Raw genomic sequence first — 19894 nt, forward strand, 5'->3', positions numbered from 1 at the left:
CAATTAGAAGCTGGTGGGACGGCAACATCTCTCGAGAACACCAGCTCCCTGTCACCGCCTCCTCAAGGGCCCCACGGCTCACCCAAGGCCGCAGTTTCTCCACAGAAGTTTCGACTTGCCTGCCTCGATTCATTAGGGCTGTTTGCCATCAAAACGCACAATTATTAGGACATAATGATGTTTAGGGATATCATTTGGAAGAAATTAAATCTAAACACCTGGGTAGTAAATGAGAAAGAAACTACATTAGGAAATTGGGTTTTACATGTTTTATGCTAATTTATTCGGCTCAGTCAAGTGTAGTCAACCCTGAACCCCAGGGACTGTCAGTATGGGTAACAATCTCAGAGGATGATGCTCTGCGAAGAAGTTATCACTTTCAGCAAGCTCTGAGCCTGGCAGACAAGCGCATCAACGTGGCAGAGGCATCAAGCCGGGGACAGAAGGAAAGCCGGGGAAGTGTGTTCAAACCCTCCCCAGAGACAGGTCTTTTCACCTTGACGGCAATTCAATCCTTCAGCCTGAATTTCGGGGCTCAGCACAACCTGAATCAAAACTGGCAAGAAGGAAAAACACTGTTTACCCGTTGGGGAGAGCCCATGAGCCGTCATGTCATCGTCATCGTAAGACACGTTCAACTGGGGTATCTGGGAGCACTGTGGCCCCCTAGGGTCGTCTCAGCTGTCACTCCTGGATGGTGAGATCTGGGCAGGTTGACTGATGTTCCAAGCTTCCCACTGAATCCTTTGAATAGGGGTGATGATAACGGTTCCAACAGGAAACCCCATGACAGTGACAGCGTCAACATGTGAAGTCTGAGCATCTGTCCCAACAGGTAGAAGACACTAAAATGGTACCTCCTCCTGTGGTCATCTGGCATCAGGACAATGTCCTGAAAAAACCCCAGGACACTGAACATCAGCTTTCCTGGGATCGTCTTGGATCCACAGAACAAAGAGGCTACATATTGAGTCCCTTGAGGATAGAAGGCCCATTTTAAGGTAAAGTCCATCTGGCCATTAAACAGGGTATGACTCTGACTGAAATGAAGGCAGGCATGGTGGTGTGGAGCCCGTGGTGGCAGAGGTAAGTCTGGAAAGGAGAAAGGAATTCAGGCATGCAACTGCTTTGTGAGTGTGATCCTCTTGGAGACAGGGCTCAGGGTCCTAACACCTAGAAAGCTGGAAACTCAGGTGCACACGTGGGGTGGGGCCATGCTGCCAGCTGCCTTTGTTGGAGAAGAAGGCTGCAGCCAAGGCATGTGCCAGGCTGGCTCGGTCCTCTTGGCGCATGCACCTTTAGAACAGCTCCCTTAGTCACTCAGGGGAGACAGGTGGTCACTCAAAAGCAGATGGGGGTTCGACACTGCCCAAGCCAAGGTTGTGGGCCCTGCCTTCTCATGGGAGACATCACCTGTCCCTCTTGGTGTCTAGCACTGAGATCCTTATAAAAAAAAGGGTGGAGATGGGATAGAGAAATGGCTCAGCGGTTAAGAGCACTGAGAGGACCTTGCAGAGGACCTATGTTGTATTCTCAGCAACCGGGGAATCTGATGCTCTCTTCTGACCTCTATGGGCACCAGACATGCAAGTGATATACACATACATGCACATAAACTACCAACACACACACACACACACATTTTTTTTAAAAGATGGAGAAGAGCCCCTGAGATCAGCTTGAGGTGAGTACTATAAAAGAAGCCGCTGTCTGGAGAGACAGGGAGGAGTGGTCAGAGTCTATGGGCGGGGCTCCACGGTGAAATAAACTACACAGTTCAAGGCTAAAGGAGAGCATGGGAGACAGTCAGCTATCAGCTTCTGGCTGGAGGACCTGCCTCGGTAAAGGGGAAGGCCACTGCAGGGAGCAGGGATGAGTGCAGCATGTTTCCTGTTCCCTGGAGGAGGGGCGGCTACAGCACAGGGCATATGCAGAGGACTTAAGACCTTTAGGTCAAGAAGCCACAGAGGGAAACAGCATGACCTAGCTACCTCATGATCCTGTCACCTGTAGACATGGTGTGTGACTATGAGCCGTGCCATGGCTCATAATGTGCACAGAAAACAAAGCGCTTCCATCGCACCCCAGCAAGCAGCTCCTGCTCAGAAGCAATACCCAGCACACTGGACGGGCTTGAGGTCAGTGCTGGACGCTCCAGGAGTCCCACACCCCAGGGCCCAGCCCAGAGTCACAGCTTTCTCCTCACCTCCTTTCTTCCTGGCTTTTCTACATAACCATTCACTAGGGCTGGAAACCTGATGTCATTTCTGGAATCTCACCTCCAGCAGCCACCTGTCCATGAACCCAGATATCTCTTCAGGGGATCCCGCTGTTGTCTAGAACCCCCAACTCTATCCACCCAAGCCTTGTTGAAATGACCCCCTATAGAAGGACCATCCAGCTATGACTGCTCAGGAGCTGCCCATCTTCTGACCCCAGCTCATCAGCTATGACAATAGCAGACATTGCATGAGCTTCTGGGGTGGGAGTCAGCCCTCAGCTGAGCCCAGCACCAATTCACCTGGGCCTTCCATGGCTTCCTCACTGACTGCTGACCCGGTTGCTTCTAAGTATTTACTATGAGCGTCAGAGATACCATTGTTTTTAAAGAGTCTTCCCTTTGTACCAAATCAGAGACTGTATCAAATCTGACCCCCCTGTTGAACAACCTGAAAGTTCTCACAGTACCTTGATGCAAGCTCCTCCAGTGCCCTCCTTGTTCATTACAACCTGGCTCTGCCCACACCTGGGCAGTCCCTCCTTAGCCCCTCAGGCCCCACATACAATCTCGGAGATTCAAGGTCTGGAGACAGGACCTGCTGTGGAAACAGAAGCCCATACTCAACCAGCACAGAGCAGCCTCCAGTGTCCAGTTATTCTTTATCACAGCCCTTGCCCATCTCCAACTCAGAGAACTGTGTTTGAGACAGGGAGTAAATGGAGCTATAGGTGGTGTAGGTTCAGGCAGTACACAGCTCTCTCTGGCATCCACTGTGGCTCAGTTCCCAAGATGCTCAGAAACTCAACTCCCGTGTATAAACTGACTCAGTGTTTACATTAGCACTTTCCATAACCTACTGTGTCCTTTCTATAAAAAAAAAAGACCTGTATGTATGCTCTGTGTGTGTGTGTGTGTGTGTGTGTGTGTGTGTGTGTGTGTGTGTGCATGCAGTTGCACACATGGTTTTGTGTGTTTGCATGTATGTTCATGAATGTGTGTGCATGCATGTATGCATGCAGGTGCACATAAGGGGTTTGTGTGTTTACATATATGTTCATGTGTGTGTATGCATGCAGGTGCACACATGAGGTTTGTGTGTTTGCATGTATGTTCATGTGTGTGTATATGCATGCAGATGCACACATGGCTTTGTGTGTTTGCATGTATGTTCATGAATGTGTGTGCATGTATGTATGCATGCAGGTGCACATAAGGGGTTTGTGTGTTTACATATATGTTCATGTGTGTGTATGCATGCAGGTGCACATAAGGGGTTTGTGTGTTTACATATATGTTCATGTGTGTGTATGCATGCAGGTGCACACATGAGGTTTGTGTGCTAGCATGTATGTTCATGTGTGTGTATATGCATGCAGATGCACATATGGGATTTTTGTGTTTGCATGTATGTTTATATGTTGTGTATGCATGCATGTGCACACAAGGAGTTTGTGTGTTTGCATGTATGTTCATGAGTGTGTGTGTATATGCATGCAGGTGCACCCAAGAGGTTTATGTGTTTACATGTATGTTCATAAGTGTGTGTATATGTATGCAGGTGCACACATGGGGTCTGTGTGTTTGCATGTATGTTCATGAGTGTGTATGTGTGTGTGTATGTGTAAAACATCTATATGTCTGTATGTGCAAAAGTAGACCCCCACCTATACCATGCTCACAGGTAGAGGACAGAAACAACCTCACGTGTTGGTCTTTACCCTTCACCGTGTTTTGAGGCAGGGTCTCTTGTTTGCTGCTGTCTGCCAGGCTAGCTGGCCCGTGATCTTCCAGGAATTCTCTTGTCTCTCCATCCCGTCTCAAAACATGAGCAATGGGAGTAAAGCTGGACATGGCCACACACATCTATGGTAAGTGGCTTTAACTGCTTAGCCATCTCCCTAGACCACATACCCCTTGAATCATTGCTAGGACACCGGTAAGTCCTAGTACAAGGTAGACACCGCATGGAGAGCTGCAGTATCTGTGCTTGTGCTTGTGCTTGTGCTTGTGCTTGTGCTTGTGCTTGTGCTTGTGCTTGTGCTGGGCAGCTTTATGTCAATGTGGCACAAGCTAGAGTCATCTGAGAGGAGAGAACCACAATTGAGAAATCGTCTCCATAAGATCGGACTGTAGGCAAACCTGTGGAGCACTATCTTAATTAGTGATTGATGAGGGAGATCCCAGCCCATTGTGGGTGGTGCCATCCCTAGGCTGGTGGTCCTGGGTCCTATAAGAAAGCAGGCTAAACAAGCTATGAGGAGCAAACCTGTAAGTAGTACGCCTCCATGGCCTCTGCATCAGCTCCTGCCTCCAGGTTCCTGCCCTGCTGGAGTTCCTGTCCTGACTGCCTTCCATTGATGAACAATGATCTGGAAGTGTGAGCCAACTAAACCATTTCTTTTCTCCCCCAAGTTGCGTTTGGTTATGGTGTCTCATCACAGCAAGAGTAACCCTAACCAACACAGTACTTTCCATGGAGTAAGAATGGTGTCTGCATTGCACTGTGCTCTGTTGTTTCTATCTGTGGTTGGTTGAATTCTCTGACAAGGAACACAGGACACAGAGAGATGTTCAGTCTTGTGTGGCCACTGTGACCCCAGGTGATCTGCCTACTATGAATGGGGTCACACTTGCTTCCTGAGATGGACCCTTGCCATGTTTCTGGAATGAGTAGAAGGAGGTAGACCTAGGCTCCTCAGTGACAGGGACATCACCAGAGTCCACTACACAAAATGAATAGCTGTTCCCTAGGTGAGCATTGTGTCTCCTTGCTGGGGTGTCTGCAGGCAGGGGTGGGTTTGATATGGCTCCTGACAGTGGACTGGCCTTTCTAATCTCCACAAATGTCATCAACTTCCAGAGAGCTGTGAAATTGTCCAACTAAGACACACACTCGCTAACTTGCCCAAAATCCCGCCCAGCATTTCAGTGACTCTTCCCACCCAAGCTGCTGCTGGGCCCCTCCACACAGTGTTCCATTGCCCCTGGACAGCAGCAGTACCCACATACGGGCAGCCCCCAAACAAGAGGCATTAAACAGATGCACTGGATCCCAAGGCCAAGAATGATACAGCTACTGACTACAGGCATGCTGTCCAGAGTGCGGGGACAGTTGGAACATAATGGATAGAATATCATTCTGAAAGCTAGGGCCACGTAGAGATGTCAGCATGGGGTGACACACCCGGGGCTTCTGGAAGGGAAAGGCTGGCTATGGTTACCACAGGACACTTGAGCCGCTATAGGGAATAGAGGTGCAGCACTGTTGTGAGGCAGTTAGAACATAGGAGGACCTACGTTGATGCCTGAGAGCATGTGTCACAGGATGACATCCAGCCATTTCTGCATGGCATCCCAGCGCTGTACCTTCTGGGTATGCTAAAGCAGGACCCAGGAGGAAGGATACTACCGTCTCTCCAGGACAGTCAGAGGGCACTTTCACCATTGTCCCTTCCTGGTTGTTCCCACCTAGCTCCAACACCCTGAATCTGAAAGTCCTACCATTATTTTAAAAAAAATCATTTTATATGTAAATAAGAGGATCTCACAGTTTATCTCAGCTATGGGAGGTACCAGGAAGCTCGAAGCCTTGAGTGTCAGCTCTGTGTGCTAATACCTTGCCTTTCACTCACCCCTCAATGACAGACTTTGTGCTTCTTGGGCAAGCAGTACTCCTGGGGATCCCAGTGTAGCCAGATGGTACAGGCTCTGTAGGGTGGTGGCACATGACAGTTCTCTGCTCTGGATAGGCAATGGATGCTGGGGGTAGAAGGTGCCTGACTGGAGGACACCAGGTGAGGACAGGCAACCAGAAAGCTGCTCTGTGTTCCCATGGAGGTTGCATCCACTGGTCCCAGCACCAGAACTTGCCAAGTCCTACCATGCAGAAGGGACGGCATGATACAGTTCCTGGGAGCAGAGCTAGCAGCTAGTGGGCTCCACAAGTGTTGACAGTTGATAGGTATGAGGCTTGTTTGCATAATAATGTACATAATTGACTTTATGTTGTTCCACCGTTGGGAATGCTCTCTCTGCCAAGGTTAATGACGCCATAATAATTAGAAGCAGTATGAGTCTGGGAGGTGAGGGTGTATCTAATATCCTCAGCAAAAATGGTAAATGTGGTGACCTTCGCAACAGCCCCTTAAGGCTGTGGGAAAGAACTCTGAAAACCTGCGTACAAGAAAGTATAATTTCTCAATTATGCAATATTTTGCATAAGGATGTAATATTTACTACATAAGAGGTTCCATGGACCCAAAAGAACATAGGCAGCTGCGCTATGAGCCAGCTTGTCAGAAAGACATTATGGAAGGAGATAAAGAGATTTAGGGAGTGGTGACTGTAAGGCAGGATGCTACCCAGCTAAACTTATTGTTTGTGCTTACAATGGCAGGCAGATTCCTGAGTTCAAGGTCAACCTGGAACAGAGCTAGTTTAGGCCCAGGCTTGGTGGGAATGGTGACCTCAGAGCTGGATCCCACCCAGATAGCTTATGGTCTATGATTACAAAGGCAGGCAGATCTCTGAATTCATTTACTATGTTAAAAAAATGTACTTCCTGTCTTTTCTAAAAGTCCTGGAGCTACTGTCATAAAATGTTAATTCATGGGATAATCAAAAGGGAACCTGGGGTGAAGAATTGAATTGATATGCAAATAAAAGACTGGGCTTTGGTCTGTAAGAGCTAAGCTGTCTGGAGATCTCTGGAGAACTGTCTGGAGAGTCATCTCAAGAAGACCATAGAGCTCTCAGCTTGTACCCACAACTGACTTTAGGTCATTTCTTTTGCCACTTCCAAACACCCTTTCTTCAGGAAACCCTCTCCAAGCTGAGGCTGCTCCTTGCCAAGAACTCATAGCCTTCCAGATCGCCTTTAACAGAGGCTACACCACAAAGGCCAAGAATTAAGTTCCTCCACACAGTGTTGGATATTGGGATACTTGGTTCTTCAAAGTGGTCATCGGGATAATTCTATTGGAGTTGGCAGGCAGGAGGATATTTGAGGCTAAGGATGATGGGACTTATGATTGTAATCTTATTTCTGCACTCCATAAATATGTTAGTGGAAATAGAAATATTCCTAAAAGGACTGGTCTTTTGTAGTGGTCAAATGCCCATTGAGAAACAGCATGGGCATGTTGAATGTGGTATAGTCAAGTAATGGAGTATTACTCAGGGTTGAAAAGGGGAGGTTATAATACATACTATAATGTGCTGCTAAAGGCCAGATTTGACTTCATACATGTAAAACAAGCAGAAGGGGTCAATAATCCAGAGAGAAGGTAGATTGGCGCCTGAAGTGGGGAAGTGGGAGGCTGGAAAGGTAGGGGTAACTTCTAGAGGTGAACTTGCCTTTTAGGGTAAGAAAACTGTTCTGGAACTAGAGGTCATAGTTATCCAAGTGGCACCGTGTCACACACTTTGAATAACTGATGGTTGATTTTTGTCATGTAAAGTTTAGCAGGGTTTGGTCTTTGGTTTGGTTTTTTAAGACTGAGTTTCTCTGTATAACCCTGGCTGTCCTGGAACTCACTCTGTAGACCAGGCTGGCCTTGAACTCTGAGATTCACCTGCCTTTGCTGGGATTAAAGGTATGCACCACCACAACCACCTAGCTAGTTTAGCAGTTTTTTATAAAAACTTGGTCCCTTTGCTGCATCTCCTGTCAGCTGAGTTCAGACACTCATCTGTCCACTTTGACTTACAACAACTTCCTAAAGGGCATCTGGTCTGAGGCCTACTCAGCGCTCAGCATCAGCTCCCTGAATCAGCTTCCTTAGCTGCCCAGAGCCAAGCACTGTGCCTGACACTGCCTGAAAAATAGGATCAAGGGGGAAAGATAGCTAAGTGCCTTACAGTGAAGGCCTCCTACTGCTGCCATCCATGTGTGGCCCTAGTAGGTCAGCTTCACTCCAGTAGATGGCCCCACACCGATGAGTATATAGGCAGTGCACACCCATGAGTATATGGGTAGCTCATATTCATGAGTATATGGGCATGTCAAACCCATGAGTATATGTAAAGCTCACACTTATGTGTATATGGGTAGTTTACACCCATGCGTCTATGGAGGGCAGCTCACACCCATGAGTATATAGAAAGCTCACACCCTTGAGTATATAAGCAGGTCACACCCATGAATATATGGGTAGGTCACACCCATGAGTATATGAGCAGCCCACACCCATGTGTATATAGGCAGAGCATACCCATGAGTATATGGGCAGCTCATACTCATGAATACCTGGACAGATCACAGCTATGTATATATGGGTAACTCACACCCATGAATATATGGGCAGTTCACACCCATGGATATATGGGAAGCTCACATTCATGTGTAGATGGGCAGCCCACACCATGTGTATATAGGCAGGTTATACCCATGAATATATGGCCAGATCACACCCATGAATATATGGGCAGCCCAAATTCATGTGTTTATGGGCGGCCCACACCCATGAGTATACAGGCAGCTCACATCTATGTGTATATGAGCAGCCCGAACAAGATTTGGTGAGTTATTATGAAAATAAAAAGGAGGGCTTAAAATTTGGAGAGGTAGGGAATGGTAGCAATTTGAGTGGAGTTAGAGAGAGTGTTAGGGGTGTCTATGATAAAATATATTGTATGCATGTAACATTTTCAAAGGTTTAATAAAATGTTATGTGAAAGAAAAGACAATCTTCCAAGGCTTCAGTTCTTCTTGAACCCAGAGCAGAAGGGGAAAGGAAGGTGATGAGGCCCCTTGCATACAGTCCCTTCTCCACTGAACCTTAACGGCACATCTGGGTGGGCCCAGACAGTGTCAACTGGACACTGCCTGTACTTACACCTCCATAATACATGACTTGTTCCAACCCTACTCCCATAGGCCTCAGAGGGTGAGAAGGATACAACCTGGCTCCTCCTGGAAGCAGGACATTGGGAATGTTTGTGAGGGTTTATCTTAATTGCATTAATTCTCGTGGGAGGATCCATGCGGGCAGTGCCACACCCTGAGTTCAGCATCCTAGACGGGATGAAAGGAGTGAGCAGGCTGAGCCCCCCTCATTGCTCTCTGCTCTTGATGATAGATCACTAAGCTCCCTCAGGTTCCTGCCTTGGCTTCCCCACAGCGATGGGCTGTAGCCCGGAACTGTGGGGCAAAGATCCCTTCTTCTCTAAGCTGCCTTTGTCAGGATATTTTGTCACAGCCACAGGAAACAAAGCTATCGCAGATGCAGAGTGCAATGGCTGGTTGGTGTCTGTGTAAGAGATAGGAGGGATCTGGGCCTGTCACCGCACGCCTGGAACAGTGGCTTCCGTAAGCTCGGACACGCAGAGGAGGTCTTGGCTACATAGCAACGACCTGTCTCAAAATCCACTGAGGAAAAGAAGGGAGAGGTGGTCTGGGGGTTAGGCACAGGCTATTGGGTTGTGTAAGGACAATGGAGACAGACTCAGGAAGGAGGCAGCTGCAAGCCAAGGAACACACGGCTGCAGTGGGTGGAAGGGCACCCTTCCTTTAAGCCTGCAGAAGCCATCCCACCATCCCTCACTCTGCTCTTCAGAACTGCAAGACAACAATGACAGGCCACTGTTTGCAGCCACCAGCATGGTGGGACTTCTGTGCCGGCCCTGGGGTGTAATCCACCTATCTGACACATACCCTGTCTCTCTGCTCTCTAGAAGGTAAGGCCACCAGCCCTCGGCTTCCAGACAGCACACAGTGGGCGATCTATAAATAGCTGTCAGCTGGAATATGATGCCATGGTGAAGCACAGAGGCTGCTGGGAGGAGACGAGGGAGGGCCGCTTCTGAGATGAAAAGCTCGTGTGGATACAGAGAGTGGGACAGGGAACCCAGGTGTCAGGAGTGGGGTCACCAGGGATATGCCAGCAGGGGTTCACCACTTGAACAGCATAGCCTTGCTTGGAGAAACCCTTGGGTGTCATAGCCTATGAGGTGGGCTGGGTACTGGCTTCTCCTACGTAGAACCTGTGGGTACATAGCTCAGTGTTCTGCAGTGCCTAACATAGCTCCCCACAACAATGGGGCATCAGAGCCCAGATGCAGACAGTGCCTTGGTGGAGAAGAAAGATAGCTGTAAGCAATGAACGCAAGTCGATGGTATAACAGGAAATCAGACCGTGCCTGTGCACATTTCTGTGTTCCCAAAGGCAAAGGCAAACCCAAGCCACTGGCTTCTGTATTGACAGCTCACAAAGGTTCCCTTTTACCTAGACATTGGGAAATCTGCTATCTGCTTCTTTGGGGACTGTGGGCCTATGTCCACCTCTAGGTAGAGAGGGAGCAGAGACAAGTCCTTCATATTGTGATGCCATAGGACCCCCCCCCCCCATGGTACCACTACCCCTCCAGCAGCAGCTGCTGCTCCTTGCAAATAACCCCTCCTTGCTGAACCCTGAGCTCCTGGCAGAGCCTCCAATAGGGAACTTGAGAGCAGCTTTGCTGGCCTTGGATCAGAAAACCCAGGTAGGAAGACATAAGCACCAAGTACTCCAGACACGGGGTCATGCCAGGAAACCTTCCCCCCTCCCACTAAGGGGCCCAGTCACATCCTCTCTCTAAGCCACTGTGTGTCTACCACAGCAGAGTAGACAAGCAGCCAGGAAGACACAGGGGGAAATGTGAGCAGTGGCCTGGAAGAGCATGTCATGGATGGTCTCCATCCCTCATTCCAGCACAGATGCGGGCTATGATGACGATGCCCTGATCCTCTGAGCCGGGAAGTTCGGCACTGTGGTGCATGCCTGAGATCTGAAGAGGCTGAGGACTGTGCCTCAAAAACAGCATCAACCAAGAACATAGCACAGGCACGCAAGTGCCCGGTAAGCCTGGGGTGGGGTGCTGTGCCTCAGCCTACAGAGGAAGGGTGTCCCTGATAGAAAGATGGGACATCTGTCCCCATGCCTGGAGGATGGGTGACAGGCTCCCCCGCAGACATCTGCCTGTGGAGGAAGGGGCTGCAGGCTGGTTGCTGCCTGCAGACAGTAACAGGGGTGCTGGCGGGGGAGGGGGGGAGTAACTCTTTTTATAGCAAGCAAACAAACAAACTGTTTTGTTCTAAGAAGCCAAAAAACCAAAAAAGAAAGAAAGAAAGGAAGAAAACACAGGAGGATCTGCTTGTGCTGGCTACGGGAAGGGTAATAAAAACTCTCCCAGAGGCATAGTGCCAGGCAACCAGGCTTTACCCATTACCCAAGACAGCTGGGAGCAAGGCTGGCCCTGCCCTCGGCCACCAGCCTGGCTGGGCACAGCGATGCCCTGTGCACAAATGATCCTTTTCTCTTTGCCGAAGCCTGGTGAAATCAGATGGCCACGGTCCTGGACCAAGAGCTGGAGGACCTGCCAGTGGGTGAGTAGAACCCAGGGCGTGTTCGTGGCTCCAGCTCTGAGACCATTCCCACCTGCCATTGGCTTGAGAAGTGGGGTAATCATGAATTCTGGCTTGCTGGGATTAGAAGTCAAGGATAAAAACCCTGGCTTGCTTCCCCACCCCACCTCACCCCCTATTTTTCCTCTCCACCTCCTCCAGTCCTTCTGGGGTCTCAGGCCCCTCGACCCTGGCTTCCTAGGCAGCCTCCCTTGCCCTGCATGGAGCTGGCACTTTGCATTCTGTTCAGCAATCCCTTTGTTCACGGCACACAGAAACCCAGCCTGCTAGTCAGAGCGGAGCTCCATCCCATAATAAACAGCATGAACTATTTATAACCCTGAAAACATCTTTATTATTATTTTTCTTCCCTCCAGAAACAATCTCACACAATCCTGTTAAGCACACACCACCAAGGAATGGCGGGCCTCGGGACGGGGCTGCTTCCCCCCGGCCCTGCCCAGCCGAGCAGATGGCGGCGTGGGCGGTAGGTACCAGCCTCCTGGCAATCCGAACATCTGTTCCCGTTAGAAAATGCTAATTGCCATCAATCAGGACAGCACCTACCCACATTTACATGCAAGCGCACATGCAAAAAAAAAAAATCTAAATTTCTCCCAGCGATGCACTGCTTGCATGTTAACTAGCCAGAGTAGCCTGAGGGCGGCTGGGCCAAAGGCTGCCACCATAGCCTGCCAGCCTTACAGGCCCTACCCAGACTCCAACCACGGTAACGATAATGGAGTTGCTCTGTAGGTAGCCTGGTTACAGGCTCTGTGGATTCTCATCGGCTTGGTCCAGGGTGGACACGGAGCCATTGACTTAAGGCATGGCAGTCGCACCTGTGCAAGGGAGCCACCCTGGCTCCGTTGTCGCTCTGAGTATCCACTCCATGCAGCTTTCTAATTGGATCTGGCTTCTGCCCCATGGCCCTCTGTAAGGGAAGGTTCTGGGTCTCTCTGCCATAATTCCCAGTACCAACCTGGCCTGATGTTCCCACCCAGATGCTTGGTCTGGAGACACGTCGGTGTTCCAGAGACATCAACTGTTCTCATGGTTGCTGAGAGTCTAAGCAGTGGGGTCACAGCCCAGGGCCAGCCTTTCCTGGCTAGCGTTTTCTACCTGGCTCTCGTGGCTACCTCCATCCTCTAGTCTCCAGCCAGGGCTTGGACAATCTATCTCATTCTTCCCTGGACACTGTTTGCCTGGTAATCACGAGGCTTCCCTAGCCCCTGGTGATATGAGTTTGTCCTGAAAGCCAGGGATGGATGTGGGGGCTGCGCAATCAATCAATCCAGCCCCTCGCAGGCTGTGGTGGAGAGGAGAAGGTGTGGTTTCCATTCACACTCAGTCCTGGGGAGAGGAGAGCAGAGCCCCTCCCTCCACTCTCAGCTCCCCACAGGGCCTGGTGCCTCCCAACAACACATGCAGACCAGCTGTTCCGCGGCACCTGGAGGGTCACCTCAGCTCCCAATCAACCCTCGGCCTGAGGATGTGATCTGAACCTCAGAGATTGTTCTATTATGTAACGAGAAGCCACGAGCCTCCTCACCCCATCTCTCCAAAGGAAAGTGATTTTGATAATTTTTCTCGAAGGTGCCAGGCGCTGTTGCCAGCCTTGGTTGCTATGGGGCCTGGTGACTGGCTGCAGGGTAAACTATTGGGATTGGAAAAAAGGTTTCGATGGGGAAGCACAGAGCTCCCCTCACCTGACATGAGGGCCACAGCCGGTGGGAAGGACCTCCTAGGATCAGACCTTGTAGGTGGGAGCCAGCCGCAGGGTGTTTCTGTGCTGGCCTCACTGTGAACACAGTACACTGCTGTCCTTGTGCACACCTGGGTCACATGGTGCATGGGATGGCGAGTATCTGTGTAAGTGGGACTGATGGGCGGGGCTAGGAGAGGGGAGAGGGTGGGTCTTTGCCAGCTGTCTCTTTCTAACTGATGTCTCTTCTAAAAAGAGATCATTCTTGTACCAACAACATGCACATGGATGTCGGGGAAGTGAGGCCTCTAACCACATACCTATTATCCCTCTCTCTCCACCATCTTCCCAGCCATCTATCACTTACCAGGGACTGTGCATCCCAGCTGTGTGCTGTCTGTGGTCACCAAGCCTGTCCCATCTTCCCCCTCCTCCCCCCCCTCCCCACAGCCTCAGGCCTTGTCCCAGCAGTCGTCCACACTCAATGGTATGAGATCCCCTGGCTTCTTGCCAGACTCTGGCAGCTAGGGCCTGCTTCCCATGATCCATTTAACAACGCTCCTTGTGACTGTAGTTCAGAAGGCAGGGCTTCTCTCTAACAAGGGTGGAGACTTTGAGCAGGGTCTCTGGGATGCTGTCTTCCTCCTCCCCTCCCCTCCCCTCCCCTCCCCTCCCCTCCCCTCCCCTCCCCACCTCTTCCTTCTTTCCCTTCCACCTCTTCCTCTTCTACTCCTGTCTCAGCCTCAGTTCCTTGCCTGTCCCGCCCAGGTTCCTGATGTGAGGACCTGGAGGTCATGATGTGAGGTCATGACATGATAGGATGACAGACCTGTTCCCTGGCTTTCAGTTCCCGTGCCGCCATCCCACCTTCGCTGTCTGTTTGGCTGAGTCTGGAGAGCTGAAGGAGGCCCCAGTGAAGCATGAGAGACTCCAGCACAAGGAAGCATGACCCAGATCCTTGGCCTCCCCAGCCTGAGCCCCCATAATAGCTAAGACGAAGAGGGGGTAACATTTTAAATATAAGCTCTACAATTATGATACAAATCAATGGCTTCCAGGCAGACAGATAGAAGGATAGATGACAGATGCATGTCTGCATTCACGGGTAAATGCCGGATGGATGAGAAGATGGCAGGGAGACAGAGAATAGGTATGTGGTTAGATGCAGGGGTAAGCAAAGGGGATGATGGATAAATAAATAGATGCACCATCATGGAAAACAGACACATAGCTAAATGGACAGACAGAAATATAATAGATACATGGATGGATCAGTAATATCTATATACAAATATAGATGGATGCTAGACATATATGTGCACATGTAAAGATAATAAATGTACAAGTGGATGGATATACAGTCAGACAGTCAGATAATGCATAAATGCATATATAATTGATGGGTAGGTAGTTGGGTGGATGGATGGGTGGAGAGATGGGTGAGAGGGTGGATGGATGGATGGATGGGTAGATAGATAGGTGGATGGATGATGGGTGGATGGTTGGATAGGTGGATGGGTGAATGGATGGATGGATGGATGGATGGATGGGTGGATGGGTAAGAGGATGGATGGGTAGATGGATGGATGATGGGTGATGGATGGTTGGATAGGTGGATGGGTGGATAGGTAGATGGATGGATGGATGGATGAATGGATGGGCAGATGGGTGGAAGGGTAAATGGATAGATTGATGGGTGGATGAATGGGTGGGTGGATGGGTAGGAAAGTGAGTAGATGTGTAGATGTATGGATGATAGCTTAATGAACAGATGAGTGATTGGAAGAAGCAGAGGCAAAAAGATAGAGATGGAGTAGGTCCCACAAAACACTCCTTTTCCTCATGTCTACTTTATAGCTCACTTCAGAAGAAGTGGTCTGGAATCTAGGGTAGAGATGGATAGGTGGACCAAAGGTTCAAGCTCAGATTAACCTTCATGGGCACAAGGCACCTGACACTTGTACTAGGTTGGCCCTAGTCCAGGATGGTGCCCCTCCTTTTTGTGCAGCCCCAGGGACAATCTCTAACCTGAGGGCTGATGTACCTGGGAATAGTGTTCCCTCACCATGTAAGTCACCTCGACCTGCCTAGTGATCTGACCAGGACTGCTGCACCCTGGTCAGGCCTCACTCTCCAGCACCATGTCTCTAACAGACACTTGGCCTTGCTCTCAGAGCACAATTAGTGTGGGGGTGAGGCTATGATCAGTGTTAGGATGATTTTGGGTTACTTTAGTGTTGCGATCAGGTTAGGGTTAAGGTCACATTTAGGTAAAGATTGAGTTAAGGTCGGGCTATGATTAGGTTTATGGCTAGATTGGCACTAGTAACTCATGGTTAGGGTTAGTTTATTGGATTAGGGTTAGGTTAGGTTAGGTTAGGTTAGGGTTGGATTAGGGTTAGAGCTATGGGTAGGACTAGTATCTTGTTAGATTCACATTAGGGTTGGAGTTAAAGTTCAGATTGGTTTAGGGTTATGGTTGATCTCCAGTTAGGTTAATCCTTGGCTAAAGTTGGATTGTGTTTACTATTCGGATTACGTTATGTTACAGTTAGAATTAGAGTTTGGGTTACTGTTTGTGCTAGGTTAGGGTTAGGGAGTAGGGTTAGGGTTAAGATAGGGTTAGTTTAGGATTTGAGCTAAGTTAACATTGGGTTTAGGGTTAATTCGAGGTTATGGGTAGAGATTAGTGTTACTGTTAGGTTTGGGTCAGTTTTGGTGTTAGAGTTAATGTCTGGGTTGTTTCAGGACTATTTTTTGTTGAGTATAGAGCTAGGTTAGGTTAGGTTACAGCTGTGGTTAGGATAGGGTCTCCTATGGTGTTAGCATAGAAATAGGTTCTGCTCACATTGAGAACTATGTTAAAGTAGAGTTCTGTAGGACTGGGATGTTGTGCTATACTTAGAGTTATACATACATCTAGGCTCTGGATATGGTTAGAGTTAGGTTAGGATTATGGCTATAGGGTGACTAGGGCTTGGTTAGAATTAGTGCTAATTATATTGACCTAGGGTTAGTTTTAGTGTTGCTGTTTGCTTAGGTTTGGCTCCAAGCTTTGCCCCCTCTTTTTCTCCCCCTTCCCCTCCACCTCCCCTCTTTCTGACTCTGTTTCTGTCTCTGTCTCCCCCTCTCCCTCCCCTTCTCCCCCCCCCCCTCTCTCTCTCTGGCACATCCTTAGTCATTGCCTGCTTGCTCACTGCTCTTTGTGCCCTGTAGGCTGTGTTGATCTTACTGTCTAGCTCTCTTCTCTTGTCTCCTCTATATGTAGCCGAACCTCATCTCTGAAACATTGTCTCCTTGTCTGAGTGTTTCCTGATGGGCCCTTCTCCATTTGGACCAGGGGTTCTGAGCCAGTGCCAGTGTACCCAGGACCCATGATTAAATATGAATGGAGTCTGGTGGGTGGCCTGGTGTGGGGAGGGAATGGGTCACCCTTCCTCCTTCAGATTCTGCAGGCCCTCGCTCTTGCATGACCTCATGCTTCCGGTGTACTTGGAGTCATAACTGAGCCCAGCATGGGGGTTCCCACTCATCTATGTTCCAAGACCATAGGCTTTACAGAAAACCTGTACTTGGTCCCTCCTGCATCACCCTGACACTTAGCCCACACTCACAGGAAAATTCCCCTCCAGAGATGAAAGGCTCTGTGAAACTGCAAGTGGCAAGCTCTGTTTTCATCTCACTCCCTTCCCGTGGATTCCTTCCTCAGCCATGCACCTCCACGAATTCCATGCTGTAGCCTTGCCCTACTCGGTACAGGGTGAAGATGAGAATCTTACCAGTAGATACCACAGCTGGTAGGTGAGGTAGGCTTGGAGTGCCTGTGTTCACATGACTGCTATTCTCTATGGGACTTCTTTAAAATGTCACAGTATCGTATATAGCCTGGTAAAATGTCATGTGGAGATATTATTTACATTCTTCTAGTCTAGGCCACCCTTCAACACACAACTCCCATAGCAACTCTCCCATGCATCCCTACGAGGGGTTCTCAAACTGGGGTCCCATCCCCTCCCCATCCTTGTCCCTCGAGGACATAGGATGAGGAGGCAGATCACTCATAGGTTAACAATTGCATCTGTCTAAAGCATTGCCTTTAGTTGAACGTGTTGTGAGAGGATGTTGTAACATTACAGCCAGCAAAGGTACACAGTGGGTTCCATGTAAGATGTGCATGTGTTTTTAAGATAACAAATACGATTTCAGGGAAATGCCATACTTCCTTTGACTTGCTTCTGGAAGCAGATGCCCGGTTCCCCGGGGGTAGGGTTTTAATATTCCCCCCTCTTTGGGAGCCCTCAGAGGGAAAATGCACACCTCCAGCATGGTGCCACATGCCTCTCCATCATCCACGACAAGCCATTTAATCTCCTCTCCCCTGTGCACAGCCCATCACGTGCAGCGTGTGTTCCAGCTCTGAGAGACACCTATGTGTTCACCACAAAATAACATCATCCTCTTCCGTTATACACCATAAAGGGGGGAAACCAGGCAGAACTGAGATCTCAGCCTGTGCCAGCAAAAGTCCTAGGCATCGATGCAAACAAAGTGGAGAGAGCCTCGAGTCCTAGGATTCCCCCATGATACATACCAGGAAGAAGTGCCTCCTGGGAACAGGGTCTCCCCGGGGAAGCTCAAAGAACAAAGGTAGGATGGCAGCCGATGCCTGCAAACCCAGCACTCAGGAGACTGAGGCAGGAAGATTGCCAGGAATTCAAGGCCAGTCTGGGCTACAGAGTGAGAGCCTTCCTCAATGATAAGGTACAAAACAGTATAGCTACAGAAGCATGATAGTATCCTTTCAAAGATGATTTTAAGAAGGGCCATCATGGGGAACTATCATACACACACAGCTACATTCAGAGAAGCAGAAGTCAGCACCATGATAGACCGAAGGACTGAGGAGGAGGAGGAGGAGGAGAAGGAGGAGGAGGAGGAGGAGGAGGAAAAAGAGGAAGAGGAGGAAAAAGAGGAAGAAGAGGGAGTCAGGACCAGACAACTTGACCACATTAAAAGGTCACCCAGTGCCAGCTGTGGTCACCTTCCCACTACCATGGGCAGCAGAGGACAAAGAGCCAAGAAAACTTGTCATCTCTCTCAGGTGTCTAACCCCAAAGCATGTGTGGCAAGTGGACAGTGCCACCAGATAGAAGATCTGGTAAGGATGAGTGAGCCCAATCCCTGTGAAATTCAGAATTGAGTATGGTGGGCATGGGGGCAGGTCCCTGCCAAACTCTACCTGCTCTGGAACACACATAACCACGACATCCCACTGTGAGCACCGTGACAGTAGGGAAAACGCCCAAAGCCCTTCCCCATGTAAATAGAGCATCATTAGCATCTCAGACTGAGCCAATGGGAAGGATCTACCCCTGGATCCCACCTCAGTGTTTATATATCCTTGTCCACGTGGAATAAAGTTTACAAGTTATTTCACCGAGAATCACCTGAGAGTGGCAGAGAGAGAGAGACAGAGACAGACACAGAGACACAGAGACAGAGAGAGACATGACAGACAAAGAGAGACAGAGACAGACAGACAGAGACAGAGAGACAGAGGGAGAGAGAGACAGAGACAAGACAGACAAAGAGAGACAGAGACAGAGAGAGACAGAGACACAGAGACAGAGAGAGACAAGACAGACAAAGAGAGACAGAGACAGAGAGACAGAGAGAGAGAGGGAGAGACAGAGAGACAGAGAGAGAGACACAGAGACAGAGAGAGACAAGACAGACAAAGAGAGACAGAGACAGACAGAGAGAGACAGAGAGAGAGTGAGAGAGAGGAGAGAGAGAGAGAGAGCACAGACAGTCAGAGAAGACACAAACATGGCCTCTGGTAGGATCTGTAATCAATTGATCATCCTTGGCCTGAGAGGGGCTGTTTTACTGAGCTATAACACTTTAGGGAAGAGTTTTCTCTTCCAAAGCAATCACCATGGGCCTTGGACCTGCCTGGCTTGCCGGGCTCATGCCCTTGCTGTCCTTGACGATGGTGTTGCCACCACTGCCCCTGCCGCTGGTATTGGTGCTGCTACAGCAGTGGGCAACACCTGGGACCCTGGCTCCCTGCCCCATATGGGCTTCCCTTCTGAGAGCTGTAACACTTTGGCCATTTCCAACCAGACCAGGGGCCCACAGAACCCCTGGTTCCATGGAGGGTGGCACACATGAGCCTGCTGGGACTCAACCCACACACATCACAGTAGCAATGCTACGAAGGCATATCTTTTAAGGCCAGGTGTGGTGGTGTACACTTATAACCCTTGCCCAGGTGTGGTGATACACACCTTTAACCCCTGCCCAGGTGTGGGGGTGTACACCTATAACCCCTGCCCAGGTGTGGGGGTATACACCTATAACCCCTGCCCAGGTGTGGTAGTGCACACCTATAACCCCTGCCCAGGTGTGGTGATACACACCTATAACCCCTGCCCAGGTGTGGTAGTGCACACCTATAACCCCTGCCCAGGTATGGTAGTGCATACCTATAACCCCTGCCCAGGTGTGGGGGTATACACCTATAACCCCTGCCCAGGTGTGGTAGTGCACACCTATAACCCCTGCCCAGGTGTGGTGATACACA

At 49.6% G+C, this 19894-nt stretch overlaps 1 protein-coding gene and 1 long non-coding RNA gene across 28 annotated transcripts in view; one reads left to right on the forward strand and one right to left on the reverse strand.

Moving 5' to 3' along the window:
• The window catches only part of Rbfox3 (RNA binding protein, fox-1 homolog (C. elegans) 3), a 421838-nt gene that overhangs the window by 291861 nt on the left and 110083 nt on the right, over positions 1-19894 (reverse strand). The window lies entirely within an intron of this gene.
• Gm11750 lies at positions 3792-12084 on the forward strand. Of its 4 annotated transcripts, none has more exons than XR_001780387.2 (3): positions 3792-11058; positions 11529-11585; positions 11981-12084. It is a non-coding gene; the product is annotated as a predicted gene 11750 (long non-coding RNA). The 4 variants fall into 4 exon arrangements; XR_001780385.2 differs by having other exon boundaries at positions 3792-9898; positions 10912-11058; positions 11529-12084; XR_001780384.2 differs by lacking the exon at positions 11981-12084 and adding an exon at positions 11766-11973.

Source organism: Mus musculus, chromosome 11 (genome assembly GCF_000001635.26).
Source record: "Mus musculus strain C57BL/6J chromosome 11, GRCm38.p6 C57BL/6J".
NCBI lineage: Eukaryota > Metazoa > Chordata > Mammalia > Rodentia > Muridae > Mus > Mus musculus.